This window comes from Stegostoma tigrinum, chromosome 19 (assembly GCF_030684315.1).
Source record: "Stegostoma tigrinum isolate sSteTig4 chromosome 19, sSteTig4.hap1, whole genome shotgun sequence".
Lineage (NCBI taxonomy): Eukaryota > Metazoa > Chordata > Chondrichthyes > Orectolobiformes > Stegostomatidae > Stegostoma > Stegostoma tigrinum.
This window is the reverse complement of record NC_081372.1, coordinates 29,107,002-29,124,544: the sequence shown is the minus strand read 5'-3', so window position 1 is coordinate 29,124,544 and position 17,543 is coordinate 29,107,002. Positions and strand designations below refer to the sequence as shown.

Sequence of the window (17,543 nt, the reverse complement as noted above, 5' to 3'; positions counted from 1 at the left end):
GGGAACGCACCCCAACAAAACTTCAGCTTTGCTTCAAATCTTCACCCTTCTCACCTTTGAACGATCAATCTAATAGCTCCATCCCTTCCTTGACCTCTGTTTCTGTTGCTTGGGAATAGGCTATTTGCAACTATGCTGACAACACTTCCTCACACCCAGCCTCCTTCAGCAATTAATCTACTATTCAAGTCTCTCCACTGCAACTCTTCATGTCACCTTCTACAAAAGAGGTTCTGACATGTCTTCTTTTCATCTCACTGAGGATCTCACCAACCACGGTCGACAGAGTCCTCAACTGTTTCTGACCATTTCCTACATTTCAGTTCTCATGATTTCCATCCCGTTGTAGTGTTCCCCTTGTAGTGACTTTCAAACTCATTAGCTTCCATATTCAACACATCAACCTTTGCTATTTCAGTCATCTCCACTCTGCTGCTTGTAACACTTTTCGTCCAATTAGCATTTTGACAGCACTGTTGGCTCCCTGGCAGCTCAATCACCCTCAACACCTTGTCCCATTCCCATAGCACTCAAAGGTGTTATAATACTTTTCCCATTATCTTCTCTCTCTTCATCCAAAGCCTTAATCACTGCTTTCCTACACCGCTGCAACTTACCTTACAATTTATGATGCATTCACTCATCAAAAAATGTTTTACCCCTCTACATCGCCGAAATCAAATTCAGACACAATAACCAATTTGTGGAATACCTTTGTTCAATCTGCAAACATCCAAGTCTCCAAATTCTTACCATTTTAAATTCACTACTTTGCTTGCATGGTCACTATCATATCCTTGGTGTTGTATGTTGACACAGTATGTAATCAGTCCAACCAGGGAAGGGATTATACTGGACCTAGGTTTGGTAAATGAGGGCCAGTGAGGGAAGTTTCAGTGGGAGAGCATTTTGGGAGTAGCGACAATAATACCATGAGTTTTAAGATACTCTTAGACAGAGACGACAGCAATCCTCAGGTAAAGGTGTTAAATTGGGGAGGGCAAACTGCAATAATATTAGGCAGGAATTGGAGAGTATTGAATGCAGGGAGCTGTTTGAGTGTAAATCTACATTGCCATTTGAAATACTCCCACATGTCCAGTTGGTAAGGATTCAGGAGCAGCATGCTCCTGCAAGAATGAAGGACAGGTAAGACAAGTTTTGTGACCCTTGCATGACTTGGTCAAAAAGAAAAAGGAAGCATACGTAAACGTCTAGGAGGATGGGCACTGACAAAGACCTTGAATCATACAAGTAAAGTAACAAAGAAGGAATTAGAATGGCTAGAAGTGGTCATAAACTTGTCAGCAAACAGGATTAAGGATAATCCTAAGGCTTTGTAGACATATACAAAAAGCAAAGAGAATAGCCAGGGATAGAGTTGGCCCATTCAAGGACAAAGGAGGGAATGTATGCATGGAGCCAGAAGAGGTAGACGAAGTCTTACACAAACACCTTGCAGCACTATTCACTGAAGAGAAGGAATTGGTGAAGGATGATCTCAGGGAAGCAGGTATCTAATTTCAAAGCCAAGTTGTTATTAAAAAAGGAAGAGATGTTGTGCATCTTAAAAAGTACTAAGATAGCTAAGTCCCCAGGCCCTGAGGGAATCTGTCCCAGAATATTTAGGCAGGCAAGAGAACAAACTGTCAGTGTCACGTCAGTGGTAGGGAAGTTACTGGAAAAGATTCTCAGAGACAAGATCTTTAAGCATTTAGATGGAAATGGACTGATTAATTATAAAGTGCATTGTTTTGTGCAGGGCAGGTCATGCCTCACTAACTGGATCCAGTATTTTTGAGGAGGTGACAAGATGATTGACAAATGCAGTCTAAATGCACATCAGTAAAGCAGTTGACAAGGTCCCTCATGGCAAACTGGTGCAAAAGATAAAGTCACGTGGTATCGGGGATGAGCTGACACAACTGATACAGAACTGGCTTAGACATAGGAGACAGAGTAGCAGTGGAAAGGTGCTTTTTGGAAAAGAGCGGGCTGTGACTAGTGGCATTCCACAGGGATCAGTACTGGGACCTCTGCTGTTCATGATCTACATAAACAATTCGAAGGAAAACGTAGCTGGTCTAATTAGTAGAGATAGCAAGGTGTAGAGCTGGATGAACATAGCAGGCCAAGCAGCATCAGAGGAGCAGAAGGCTGACCTTTCGGGCCTAGACCCTTCTTTGCAAACAAGACAAAGATTGATGGAGTTGCAGATAGTGAGCAGGAATATCAAAGAATACAGCAGGATATAGATCAGTTGGATGTTTGGGCAGAAAAATGGCAGATGGAATTTAAGCTAGACAAATGTGAGGTGATGCATTTTGGAAGGTCAAGTACGAGTGGAAATTACAGTGAGTGGCAGAACCCTTAGGAGTATTGATACCTAGAATGATCTGAGTGTGCAGGTCCACAGATAATTGAACATGGCAGCACATGTAGATAAGGTAGTTAAAAAAAAACCTATGCCATGATTGCTTTCATTGGAAGGGGCATTAAAGACAAAGATAGACAAGTTATACTGCAACTTTACAGAACTTTACTTAGGCCACCCTTGGAATATTGCGTACAATTCTGGTCACCATAGTACTAGAAGGATGTGGACGCTCCGCAGAGGGTACAGATAAGGTTTACCAGGATGTTGCCTAGGAGAGTGGATTTTAGCTATGTATTAAGGTTACATTGGCTGGGTTTGTTTTCACTGGAACAAACGATGTTGCGGGGTGGCCTAATACAAGTTTAGAAAATTGTGAATGGCACAGATACAGTGGAAAGCATGAAGCTTCTTTCAACAGGGTGGAGGGGTCAATTACTAGGAGACACAGGTTCAAGGTGCCAGGAGAAGGAAGTTTGAAAGAATTGTGCGAGGTACATTTTTCACATAAATGGTGGAGAGCGCCTAGAACACATTGCCAAAGGTGGTGGTGAAGCAGGCATACCAGCAGCACCTAGGAAGGGAATAGAGGGATACAGCTCCTGCAAGTTAAGACAGTTTTAATATCCAAGAGCAAAATGTGTCGGTGCAGGCTGAGACAGCTGGTACCAGTGCAGGCAAAGACAGTTCTTTGCATTGTTCAAATGAAGCTCAACACAAGCTGGATTTCAGATGAAGAGCATTTCAGCTTCTAATTTAACACAAATCACAGGAATCTGTTTGGTGAACCTTTGGATGGCAAGTATGCATTTTCTTAGGTAAGGAGGCCAAAACTGCACAAAATACTCCAGGTGTGGTCTCACCAAAGGTACATATAGCTGCACCAAGACTTGCTTGCTCCTATGTTCAAACCCACTAGCAAGAATGGCCTTTCCTTCCTACACATTGATTAGGCTTACATAATCAGTTCTGAACCTTGGTCACCTTGCAGCCATGTCCTGTAATCACAATCCTAAATCTATTTAGGCTTGTGCTGTAAATTCACCCATTTTATTACAAATATTCTGTGGACTCTAGATATAGTGCCTTGTATCTTTTTAATATTTTTGTACCATGACCGTATTTTGCTGCAGGCTCTGGTTCCCTTCCCTCCACTTTTGCTTTCTATTTTTCACTCCCATCTCTGTTTCCTTCATTATTGTCACTGTCCCCTTCATGTTCCCATCTCCCGGCACTCTATTTTCAGCCCTTCACAATATGAGCAAACAGCTCACCAGTCAAAAAGTAAAAAGGAGGTGGGATTGTGTTGGTAGTGAAAAGATGAAATTAGTGCAATAGAGAGAAAGGCTTTTGGTTTAGAAAATCCAGAATCACAACCAGAGATAGTAGCAACTGCAGGGTCTGGAGAATCTGAGATAATGAGGTATAGAGCTGGATGAACACAGCAGGCCAAGCAGCATCAGAGGAGTAGGAAGGCTAAAGTTTTGGTCCTAGGCCCTTCTTCAGAAATCAGAAAATTTCAAAACGTCAACCTTCCTGCTCCTCTGATGCTGCTTGGCCTGCTGTGTTCAACCAACTCTATACCTTGTTTATATCACAACTGATCAGTCTGGGTAGAGCTCAAATGCAAATCCTGCTTGGATAGAACATGTTCAGTCTGTCTAAGTCCCAGCTTTGCCAGATCCTGATCTTCAAGTTCTGAGAAGTTATATTCCATAACACCATTCATTACGGCAGCATAATTAGGTCATTTGGCTCATTGAGTCCGCTACATTGTTCGATCATGGCTAATTTTTCTCAAACAGATTCCCCATAGACCTTGATCGGCTTACTAATCAAGAATCCATCCTCCTCTGTCTTAAATACATTCAATGGCTTGGCGCCCACAGCCTTCTGCAGCATTGAATTCCACAGATTCACCACCCTCTGGCTGAAGAAATTCCTCCTCAGCTCAGTTCAAAAGAATTGCCTCTTCATTCCAAGGTTATGCCCTTAGGTCCTCGTCTCTACTACTCGAGGAAACATCTCCTCCAAGTCCCACTCTATCCAGGATTGGCAGCACTCTGCATGTTTCAAGAAGATTTTCCCCCCCTCAGCCTCCTAAACTCCATCCAGTACAAAGCTATGGTCCTCAACCACTCTTCATACGTATCCTTGTGAACTTCCTCTGGGTGCCTTTCCTAGGCCAACTCATCCTTTCTTAGATACCAAGGCCCAATACTGCTCACAAAATTCCAAATACAATCAGACCACAGCATTATTCAGCCACAGCAGTACATTCCTGCTCTTCTATTCTAGCTCTCTTTAAATGAATGTTAACATTGTATTTGCCTTCCTAAGTGCCAACTAAACCTGGATGTTAAAATTAGGAGACTCCTGAACTAGGAATTTTAAGTCCCTTCGTGCTCCTGGCTTTAAAAGCCTCTCCCCATTTAGAAAATTTTCTATCCCTCTATTCTTCGTAGCAAAATGCATAATCTAACACTTGCCGACAATATATTCCATCTGCCACTTCTTTGCACACTCTTCTAGCCTGTCCAAGCAATTGTGCAGCCCCCCGCTTACTCAACATTTCCTATCCCTCCACCTACCTTTCGTCATCAAGATTTGAACTGTACCACTCTCCATAGCTGCTTCCACACCTGAATATTTGTTGCATTTTATTATTGAGGCGGACATTTTACAGTTTATGCACATCTAATTCAACTGTCCACCTGAGTATAAACTAATTACCTAAGACCATTGTGAAGTTCTCAGTATAAATAATTAAAGCATTTGTAGCTCAGGTTGAGGTTCTGGATGTGAGTTTGCTCGCAGAGCTAGAAGGTTCGTTTTTCAGACGTTTCGTCACCATACTAGGTAACATCATCAGTGAGCCTCCAAAGCAGCGCTGGTGTTATGTCCCGCTTTCTATTTATCTGGTTAGGTTTCCTTGGGTTGGTGATGTCATTTCCTGCATTGGTGATGTCATTTCCTGTTCTTTTTCTCAGGGGATGTAGATTGATTTGGAGCCAATGTGTTTGTTGATGGAGTTCCGGTTGGAATGCCATGCTTCTAGGAATTCTCGTGCGTGTTTGGCTTGTCCTAGGACGGATGTGTTGTCCCAATCAAAGTAGTGTCCTTCCTCATCTGTCTGAAAGGATACGAGTGATAGTGGGTCATGTCGTTTTGTGGCTAGTTGATGTTCAGCGCTTCGTCGGAGGCTCACTGATGATGTTATCTAGTATGGTGACAAAACGTCTGATATCGAACCTTCCAGCTCAGCGAGCAAACTCACATCCAGAATAATTAAAGCAAGAAAATCAAGTCAAAGCTTACATGTGAAATATTCACATTTGAGAAAGCATCAATGCATTGAACAAAACAAACAGAATGAACAGTCAACTGGTAGTAGAGAACTTGAGTAGTGCTGGGAGGAGAGATGTTGCTGAAGTTTTTCATTTTTCACTCATCAGGACGAACGGAAGAACACCGATTTCAAACAATCACAACAATCCATATTGCAGGAGGAATCACTGATTGATTGGCAAGTCAATTCTGATTCATCCAGGCATTTCCATACAGCAAATGATGGGGACTTACTTATAGGTTCCCCAAGCTCCTGGGTAATTCAAAACAAGTGGAAGTCTTGAACTTGCTCGTGGTTTGGACAGAACCGATTCCTACATATCAAAGTCATGTCTAACAACAGTGAATGAGCCACAGGACAGAATGAAACAAGAAATGCAAATAAACAAAGCATTCCAAAATACTAGATATTTTGAAATAATTCCGCACTTGAAAGACATGAACAAATATTACATTTGACAATTTGTGCAGCCATTTCTGATTATAACAAAACATTGCATACTTGTTGTTTTAGGCTGACCCACTGGCTGGATACATTTTGTATTTTCTTTTATAAGCATAACAGGGAACATGGACAATTTTACACTGATAATATGAATACAACTATGGCCATTTGGCTCCAGACCTCATAATGGATTTAGTCCCAACAATGGAGTTAAATTTAAGGAGAGAGGAGCCACTTAAGAGAGTGGCATCAAAGAAACATAGGGAAATTGAAGTCAACGGCAACCAAAGGAAGGCTCTTCATTGGTTGGAGTCATTCATTGCACCAAGAAAGATGGTTGCGATTGTTGGAAGCCAATCAGCTCAGCCGCAGGATGTCACTGAAGGAGTTCACCAGGATTATGTCCTCAGCCCAAGTGTCTTCAGTGATTTCAAAAATTAAGGTTCTTTCCATTGTGGGACAGATGTGACACTGGTCGCAACCTCTGTGCAAATCAAACAGATTTACCACCATTAAGAACACTAATTAGCATTGTTGCTTGCAGTAACGCACACCCAACTTCCAAGAGCCTTACCAACATCCACCAGGAAAACATTAGGAATGTGATTAGGTGTCAAACTTTGTTTGATGACACCCTTCAGAACACCCTTCTAGCATCTTACGAAACTGAAGGGGCAATATAAATATGAATTACTGTTGATATCAAAGATCAAGTAAATATGACAGCTCAATTAAGGTCATGTCCATTGGTTCTTGTGGATGTAAAAAGGTCCACATATCACACTTCTAAAAATTAAAAGTATTGTCTTGGTATACTGTTCAACACACATCCATCAATCATCAAACAGACTGATAATGGGAACTGCAGATGCTGGAGAATCCAAGACAACAAAGTGTAGAGCTGGATGAACACAGCAGGCCAAGCAGCATTTCAGGAGAGCAAAAGCTGACGTTTCGGGCCGAGACCCTTCATCAGAGAGGGGGATGGGGAGGGGGAACTGGAATAAATAGGGAGAGAGGGGGAGGCGGACCAAAGATGGAGAGAAAACAAGATAGGTAGAGAGGAAAGTATAGGTGAGAAGGTAGGGAGGGGACCCCTACACTCTCCTCTCTACCCATCTTGTTTTCTCTCCATCTTTGATCCACCTCCCCCTCTCTCCCTATTTATTCCAGTTCCCTCTCCCCAACCCCCTCTCTGATGAAGGGTCTAGGCCCGAAACGTCAGCTTTTGTGCTCCTGAGATGCAGGCCTGCAGTGTGCATCCAGCTCTACACTGCGTTATCAAACAGACTGAACTGGCTTTAATCACTTCTTCCTTTAATTTTCCTAAGTGTAACTAGGCAGAGTTTGCAGCCAACGTTACTGATGGAATAATTTACAAACAAATTGTGATCACTTTTCACATAGCTTTGCTACAATGAGGAGATTTTTCTTATTTAGACTAGATTTCAGAAAAATTCACCACAAATGCTAAAATGATTTACCAGTAAGCTTTCTAGCCTACATTTTCCAATTTTAACTCCAACAGGTAATTGTTTTCCTTATAAATTCCAATCCACACTTCATCTCTGCTTACCTTTAAACAGGTATGGCACTAAACTCTAATTTCAGACACAATGATTTCAGAATCTGATCATTAAACTAAGCTATCCAGCTTTATTTCACCCATTTACCATATATTTAAGTATATGGCTTGTGCTTTAAAAAAATGGCAACAGCATCTATACTGGTACTTCCTTAAAATTTGCCACACTTGTATGGATAAGAAAGGATTTGCATACAAAAATGATTTATTTTGCCAAACAGTAGTATCTTCAGGTCAGAGTCACAACCATATAAGAATCATGTCTATTTACTTATGCATCTTTGAAAATGGTGAACTGCAAAGAGAAAGAACTGTTTTTATAAGCAAGGGTGTGAAAATTGCAGCATTTCATACTTATTGTGTACTCTATTTCGGCATCTCTTGGATACTACAATGTGTAGACAAATCAGAAGCTGAGAAGTTGTTTAAAACTGGAGCCAATTGGTTCTCAACTAACTGAACAAGACAGAACTGGAAATAAAGTGTGGAGATACACGTACAGAAAGATGAAGAGTGCACAGTTGTTCTTCCCAGTAGAATCTGCCAGTTCTCTGCAGTTTAAAAATGCTTCAACTTGAAGAAAACAAGTTACCTTTCCAGTGTCAGGTGAATTGATATATCAGAGACATTTCCCAGATGAAAAAGTTGCTCTGTGGGTCTTATAAATCAGTGAAAACTTTGCAATAAAGACCTTCATCAGATGGGCCATCTGTCCCTCCCTAGCCTGCTGGAGTTCAATTTAGATAAACATGAGATGTTGTATTTTTGGAAAAGGCAAACCAGGGCAGAGCTTATATACTTAATATTAAGATCCTGGGGAGGGCTGCTGAACAAAGCGGCCTTGGGGCACAGGTTCACTGTTCCTTGAAAGTAGGCAGGGTAGTAAAAGCAGCATTTGGTACACTTGCCTTTATTAGTCAGTATGTTGAGTTTAAGAGATAACCAGGTGTAGAGCTGGGTGAAAACAGTAGGCCATGCAGCATCAGAGGAACAGGGAAGCTGACGTTTCGGGTCTAGGCAATTCTTCAGAAACTCCAGTATAAGAGTTGGGACATCATGCTGCACATGTATAGGGCTTTGCAGGTTACGTGGAACAGTCCCTCTTCCGCACCTACACTGGCCCCCAACCCCACCTCTTCCTCTGTTACATTGATAACCGTATTGGTGCCGCCTCTTGCTCCCAAGAGGAGCTCGAACAGTTCATCCACTTCACCAACACCTTCCACCCCAACCTCAAGTTCACCTGGGCCATCGCCAACACATCCCTCACCTTCCTGGACCTCTGTGTCTCCAGCTCAGGAAACCAGCGAGAAACTGATGTCCATTTCAAGCCCACCGACTGCCACAGCTACCTAGAATTCACCTCCTCCCACCCACCCTCCTGCAAACATTCCATCCACTATTCCCAATTCCTTCGTCTCCACCGCATCTGCTCCCAGGATGAGGCATTCCACTCCCGCACATCCCAGATGGCCACGTTCTTCAAAGACTGCAACATCCCCCCCCTCCGCCACCGCAGTGGTCGAGAACGCCCTCGACCGTGTCTGCCGCATTTCCCGCAAAACATCCCTCACACCCGCCCCTGCAATAACCGCCAAAAGAGAGTCCCCCTCGTCCTCATGTACCACCCCACCAACCTCCAGATCCAACGCATCATCCTCTGACACTTCCGCCATCTACAATCCGACCCCACCACCCAAAACATTTTTCCGTCCCTACCCTTGTCTGCCTTCCGGAGAGACCACTCTCTCCGGGACTCCCTTGTCCACTCCACATTCCCCTCCAAACCTACTACACCCGGCACCTTCCCCTTCAACCGTAGGAAGTGCTACACTTGCCCCCACACCTCCTCCTGCACCCCCATCGCAGGCGCCAAGATGACTTTCCATATCAAGCAGACGTTCACCTGCACATCTGCCAATGTGGTACACTGTATCCACTGTACCCGGTGTGGCTTCCTCTATATTGGGGAAACCAAGCGGAGGCTTGGGAACCGCTTTGCAGAACACCTCCGCAATAAACAACTGCACCTTCAAGTCACGAACCATTTTAACTCCAACTCCCATTCCTTAGACATGTCCATCCTGGGCCTCCTGCAGTACCACAATAATGCCATCCAAAGGTTGCAGGAACGGCAACTCATTCCGCTTGGGAACCCTGCGGCCCAATGGTATCAATATGGCCTTCACAAGCTTCAAAATCTCCCCTTCCCCACTGCATCCCAAAACCAGCCCAGCTCATCTCCTCCCCACACTGCATCCCAAAACGAGCCCAACTCGTCCCCGCCTCCCTAACCTGTTCTTCCTCTCACCTGTCCCCCCCTCCTCCCACCTCCAGCCACACCTCCATTTCCCACCTACTAACCTCATCCCGCCTCCTTGACCAGTCCGACCTCCCCGGACTGATCTATCCCCTCCCCACCTATATTCTCCTCTCCATCTATCTTCTCCTCTACACATCTTTCCCAGTCTTTCCCTATTTATTTCAGAACCCTCTCTCCAACCCCCACTCTCAAGAAGGGTCTAGGCCCAAAACATCAGCTTTTGTGCTCTTAAGGTGCTGCTTGGCCTGTGTGTACATCCAGCTTCACACTGTTATCTAGTGCATTCATTTGGCTACTTTTCGAATACTGCGTTCAATTCTGGTCGCTCTGCTATAGCAAAATGTTGTGTAACTTGAAAGGATTTAGACAAGATATACAAGGATATTGCTGGATTCGAGCAAGAGGGAGAGGCTGAATTGGCTGGGGCCATCTTCCCTGGAGTGTTGGAGGCTGAGGGTAACCTTATAGAGGTTGAAAACATCATGAGATGCATGGATAGGGCAAATAGTCAAAGTCTTTTTCCCACGGTAAGTGAATCCAAAACTAGAGGGCATAAGTTTAAGGTTGAGGGATAAGATTTAAAAAGGGATCTGAGGGGCAACCTTTTCATTACTGGGTTCTGCATTGTCTAGCATAAGCTGCCAGACGTGGTAGTGGAGGCTAGTACAATTACAACATTTAAAAGGCATCTGGAATAGGAAAAGTTTGAGGAGGTTGTGGGCCAAATGCTAGCATGTTGGACTAGGCATTGATCAGTTGGACCAAAATGTCTGTTCTTGTGCTTTACACTTCTATGATTCTAAAACTGAACACAAAAGACCTGGCTAGCCAAAGTAGGTTCATGTCAACAAAGAAATCAGGAAGCAAAGACCATTTTCCAACCTTCTCCCCCTCCAGGAATAATCTATCTTCCCTATTTGTGTGTGCACGTGTGTCTGCATGTGTATGTGTAAGTAAATGGGGAGTTTATAAGGGATTAGAGTTTTAGTTAGAAGTGGTATATGCCATTATCATATCTGATAGCTTGCTTGTAAATACACTCTCAATGCACAGAAGTAACAATTCTTGTTCAAGACAGAAACCTGTTCCATGCTTTCTACCAAACTTTGACCGTAAGATATAGGCCCAATTTCACGCCTATCAGCCCATCAATTCGACTCCACGATTCAATCATGGCTGGATTGTTTCTCAACTCTATTCTGCCTTCTCCCCCTAACTCTTGATCCTCTTCCTAATCAAGAACTTATTTGCCTCTCTCAAAAACATTCAGTGACTTGGCCTCCACAGCCTTCTGTGGTAGTGAGTTCCACAGATTCACCACCCTCTGGCTCTACACAAAGCTCAGGCCCTGTAACTGAATACACGTAGCATTCAGAACAAAACAAATGAACTGAGAGCGCAAATCAAAATAACTAACAGCTGATAGCCAGCACACAGGTAACATAGTTGGCACCGCAGTATTGACAGGTTTGGAGGCATTAAAGCATTAATTAAGTGAAGGTCGCAAGATGTGATAGGATAGACCTGTTAATTACTGATGGTATAACCACAATAGAGAGAGAGATGGCCTAAATTCAGGACTCTTAAAATGTAAGAAGTGGTCGAGGGAGAGCAGGGAAATGCTAAAGACAAGTCATCAATTAGGGGAATGGAACGCTGTAGGATGGGTTACAAAAGAAGAAATAATTGGAGCTTGTCAGAAAGGCATGTGATCATTGTGGGAATTTTAATCAATGTAAACAATCAAAAAAATCAGGGCTCCAAAAAGGTAGCTGGATCAGTGGTTTATCCAAGGTTTTGGAGTATTTTCAAAGAAAATACATCCAGGAACACTCAATGATAAAATAATGACCTCAGTAAAGCCACCCCTCTCAGTGTCTATTGACTTCTACCCAAATACAGAGTGATGTCCTCAGAGAGGAAACAGGAAAAGGGCATTTCTCCAATTATAACTTTGAAGAGATTTACAGTCTGTTCATCTTTTCCCCCCAAAGTCACACATGCATGGCCTGTATCTCTGTCTCTGTCTCCGTCTCTCACACAAAGACTCTCTCTCACTCTCTTCATTTCAAAGTGAACTTGGTAGAACAATAAGTCACTGCAATACCAACATATGTGGATAACTGAACACCAAAGGAGGGAGATCATGCATCAGTTATACAGGGTATTGATAATACCACATCGAGAGCACTGTGTACAATACTGGTCACCTTATTTAAGGATTAACATAAACATGCTGAAAACAATTCAGATAAGATTTGCCTGACTAATACCTACTGCAGGTGGATTTCTTACCAGCGAAGATCAGACAGATTACACTTCTAACCATTGGAGTTTAGACAAGGAAAACATGACTTGATTGAAACATAAAAGGTCTTGAAGGGCCTTGATAAAGTGGACGTGGGAAGTAGTTTCCTCATGTGCGAAAATCTAGCACGAGGGGTCAGTGTTTAAAAATAAGAGAGTCTTGAATCTTTGGAACTCTTCCTCAAAAGGTGGCGACTGAGTTATTTTTAAGGTAAAGATGCAGAGGTTCTGGATTAAGTGCTAAGTAGTCAATGTGGTGTTCTGATCAACTATATTGTTAACTGGTGGAGCCATCTTGAAGGGCCCAGTGACCTACTTCTGCACCCAATTCCTGTGTTTGCATTTCAATACCTTGAATTTTTAATAGATGAACCTATTCAATACACATGAAATTCACACAAGAATTAAGCAGTGCTTGGTGTACCAAACATAGCTCAACACGAAGGATGAGCAATAGCATGTATCAGAAATACACACAATGGGAAGAAAATTATTTAAACTGGGGATATTGCCAAATATTTAAAACATGCTCATTAGCTCATTAACAAAATACTTGAGTTTAGTAGGGACCCCAACTTTCAACTGAAGGTTTAATTGGCAATTTATGAAAATGCATTAGCTTCACAATGCATGTTATTTGTGGGTGAGCTGCTGTCATTGCAAAGCATAAATGACAGCACAAAATCTTCCACTAATTTGTAGCAATTCACATTGCATTGTTTTCGTTGCCATAATTGCTGGATAGAAGCATTAGGTAAGAGTCATACAGCACGGAAACAGATGCTTTCGTGCAACCAGTCCATGCTGGACATATTCGCAAACTAAACTTGTCCCACCTGCCAGCTCCTGGCCCACTCCCTCCAAACCTTTCCCTTTTCACATATGCATCCAAATATCTTTTGAATGTTGTAACCATACCGACATCCACCACTTCGACCCCAAGTTTAGTCCACACACAAATGACTCTCTAAAATAAATTGCCTCTCATTGTTTAAGGTGAGAGGAGAGAGACTTAAAAACAATGTGCCCTCTGGTCTTGAAATTCTCTATTTTAGGGAAAAGACAACTACCCTATTAAATCCATCCATACCTCTCATTATTTAATGAGCTTCTATCAGGTCACCTCTCAAACCCCTACACTCCAGTGAATAAAGTCCCAGCCTATCTAGCCTTTCTTTGTAACTCAATCCTTCCATCCAGGCAACATCCTGGCAAATCTCTTCAGAACCCTCTCCAGCTTGATCATATCCTTCCTAGAAGTGGGCGAACAGAATTGGACAAAGTACTCCAGAAGAGGCCTCACCAATTTGCTGTCCAACCCCAGCATAACATCCCAACTCCTACACTCAAAGCAATGAAGACAAGTGTGCCAAACAGATTTTTAACCATAGATAATGGGAACTGCAGATGCTGGAGATTCCAAGATAATAAAATGTGAGGCTGGATGAACACAGCAGGCCAAGCAGCATCTCAGGAGCACAAAAGCTGACGTTTCGGGCCTAGACCCTTCATCTTTTTTAACCATCTTGTCCATACGTGACAAATTTCCAAGAATTAGGTACCTGCACCCCTCTGTCCCAAGGCACTACCATTAATTGCGTAAGCCCTACCCTTTTTTGTACCAAAATGCAATACCTCACATTTACCAACACATTGACCCATTTGATCAAGGTCCCTTTGTAATCTTAGAAAACCTTCTTCACGGCCTACTATGCCACCAATTTTGCTGTCGTCTGCAAACTTACTAAACATTTCTTCTATATTCTCATCCAATTAATTTATATAAATTACAAACAAGAGAGGACCCAGAACCATTCCAGTGAAACACTGCTGGTCACAAGCCTCCAATCTTAAAAACAACCCTTCACCTCCAGCCATTCTCTCCTACCATTAAGCCAAAAATGTATCCAATTAGCAAGCTTGCCCTGAATTCCATGTGAACAAACTTTACTAATTAGTCTACCACATGGAACCTTGACAAAAGCTTTACTAAAATCAACCACCTTTCTGGTAACGTCCTCAAAAAACTCAATTAAGTTTGGGACATGTCTTTCCGCGCACAAAACCATACTGGCTCTCCCTAATCAATTTTTGCCTCTCTAAATGTCCATAAATCCTATTTTTTAAAAACAGGTCAACAATTTACACACAACTGCAGTCAGATTCACAGGGCTATAACTCCCTGGTTTCTCTTCACAACCTTTCTTACAAGTACAACATGATAAACCTCCAGATATCAAGCACTTCACCCGTAGCCACAGATGTTGCCAATTTTTCTGCAAGGGGTCTTCTAATTTCCTCCCCTACTTCCCACAACATTCTGGGATACATCAGGTCCTGGAGATTTAACCACCTTTATATTCTCTAAGATCTCCTGAACTTCCTATTCTGTAATGTGGACTGCTTTTAAAACATTAAAGTTTATTTCTCTGCATTTGCTAGACTCTATTTATTCTCCACTGTGAAAGCTGATGCAAAATATTCACTTAGTATCTCTCTCATCTCTTGGGATTCAATACAAAGATGACCTCCTTGATCTTCCAAAGGCTAGCCCTCTCTCTCGTTACCCTCCTGGTCTTAACACACTTGCAGAATCGCTTTGGATTATCCTTACCTTTATTTGCCAGCGCTATCTCATATCTGCTCTTTGCCTTTCTGACTTCTCTCAAAAATTCTCCTACACTCTTTACACTGACTAAGAGATTCAATTGAACCAATTTGTCCATATCTTAAAAAAGCTCTTCTATTCGTGAAGTGAACCTCAATATCTTTATTGATCCATTGCTGCTTAATTTTACCAGCCTTACCTTTCACTGTAACAGCAAAAATGCTTCTGAACTCTCGTCATCACACTTTTGAATGCCTCCCACTTGTCAGACATCTTTTTACTTGTGAGCAGTCTACTCCAATCAACTTTTGAAAACACTAATCTCTTTCCTGGGATCTGGCTTAACTTTGTCATTTGGATTTTAAAATGTTTATTTCGGTGTCCACTACAGTACATAAATAGTACAATCCTAAAGCATCAACAGAAAGTGATGTCATTCCACTTCCAAAATTAACATCTATTAATTCCATAGAAATCATCCCAACCATGAATCCTCTTCATTTGGGCCACTCAAATGCCAAGCTACTCAGCATTTTCTGGCTGTGTCTTCATAAAGTAGACATGGGTTATAACTGTAGTATTAGGATAGACAGCCAATAAGCTCAGCTTTCACTACACGCTTTTAACCTAAAACATCTCACATTTTACTAATCCTGTACAACTTCTATCTTCTCCGAGTTACAATATCTGCCATTGAAAGCAAAATTCAATATTTATGAAATGAAGCTCTGAAGTAGCATCATAAATAAAGCACTAATCTTGTGTTTGTTTTTAATTTAGTTCAGCCAAGTCTGAATATTTTTAACCACAGACAATAAAGTCAATCTTTACGTCTCAGAGGCTTGCTGGCATGGGTGATTATCACACATTCTTGAATTAACCAATATTGCTACTGGCCTACAAGTATTCAATGCTGACCACAAACAACCGACATCAAGTAAAAATTATGCAATTTCCCAGCATTTTAGAAGGGCATAAAAGCAATTTTATTTAAATCAAATGTTCATGTTGTGGAATATTTGGTTTCTTTTCAGGCATAGAGCCTGTTTCAACTGTGATGAGAGGCATGGGCTGGCAATGAAGTTCCCCGACTCGACCAGATAAAAAGACTTGCACCAGGCTCCTTGAAATAACTCGAAATAAGATTATAAAACAAAACTATTTAAACTTAGTGGAATTGGCATTATATCCCCTTTTCTCAAACACACATACACCTCAAAAGGATGATCAGCTTTGCAGATTAATATTTTCTTAAAAAAGACCAAAATAAAAAACACCTGCTTCAGACACTTAGCCAGAGGATAGAACTTGAATCCTCAGAGCCCATGGGCATCTTCTCACAAAATGAACATTGTTAACAGCCGTATACTGAAGAAAGATGCAAGTATTCAGTTTGAATTGAAATCAAAAGCTGGACCAGCATCTTGGCTCATCAGCAGTAAGGTCGTTAACATACTGATCAATGCAACTCTTTGGTTCCAAGAATCAGCCACTAAAAGAGGGAGACACACTTGCAGCTCTTGGGGTTTCTTCTTGCGCCAAATTTGTGATCTTCTGTTTTCACAGATCCAAGACTAGAAAGGGCTGCGAAGCAAATACTGGAACAGAGGCATGGTTTTCCAGCAATTAAAAGGGCAGAGAAACATCTTTCATCTCCCTAAAAACTTTATTTGACTTTTATCCAAAGTAATTTCATTTTGTTTAACAGCAGGTAGATCACAGCACACATTAAACTCTTGACCTCACTTTCCAAAAAGCCAAATGATAAAGGACTTCAGTTTCACTGAGTGTGCAAACAATTGCATATCAGGCAACTTTTCACACTCCATAATTCCCAACAATCTTTAAAAATGGTCAAAGTCATTTTTTTATTTATAATTCATTCATGAGTTGTAGGTGTCACCGGTTGTGCCAGCATTTATTAACCATGCCTAGTTTCCCTTGAGAAAGTAGTGGTGAGCTGGTTTCTTGGGAGTTATGCAGTCCATATAGCGTAGGCAGACACACAATACCAATTAGGAGGCAGTTACAGGACTTCCGGTATCAATGGATGAAAAAAGTGATATTTTTCCAAAAGGATGGAGTGTGGCTTGGAAGGTAACTCAAAAGGTAACTTGCAGGTGGTCATGTTCCCACATATCTGCTGCTCTTGTCCTTCTCAATGGCAGTGTCTGTAGGTTTGGAAAGTGCTAAGATGTCTTGGTGAATTTCTGCAGGGCCTCTTGTAGGCAGTACAAAATGCTGTGACAGAGTATTGCTGGATGGAATGATTTTTGAGAATGTGGTGCCACTGATGCAGCCCAAGCTCAAGGTCTTGCTGCAGTTGGGCACAGACTGCTTCAATAATCGGACTAGTTATGAATGATGAACATGACAAACATCAAAAATAATTTCAATTTCTAACCCTGTAATACAGGGAAGCTCATTGATGAAGCAGCTTATGATTGGGCTTGGTTTACCCTGAGGAACTCAGGGGATTTGAGTTGCAGTAGTAGAATCCCTTCCTCTGAACCAGAAGAACCAGGTTCAAGTCCCACCTGCTCCAGATGTGTG

General features: G+C 42.1%; 1 protein-coding gene across 3 annotated transcripts in view; it reads right to left on the bottom strand.

Moving 5' to 3' along the window:
- LOC125461405 (zinc finger and BTB domain-containing protein 46-like) overlaps positions 1-17,543 on the bottom strand; it is an 83,472-nt gene that overhangs the window by 46,251 nt on the left and 19,678 nt on the right. The window lies entirely within an intron of this gene.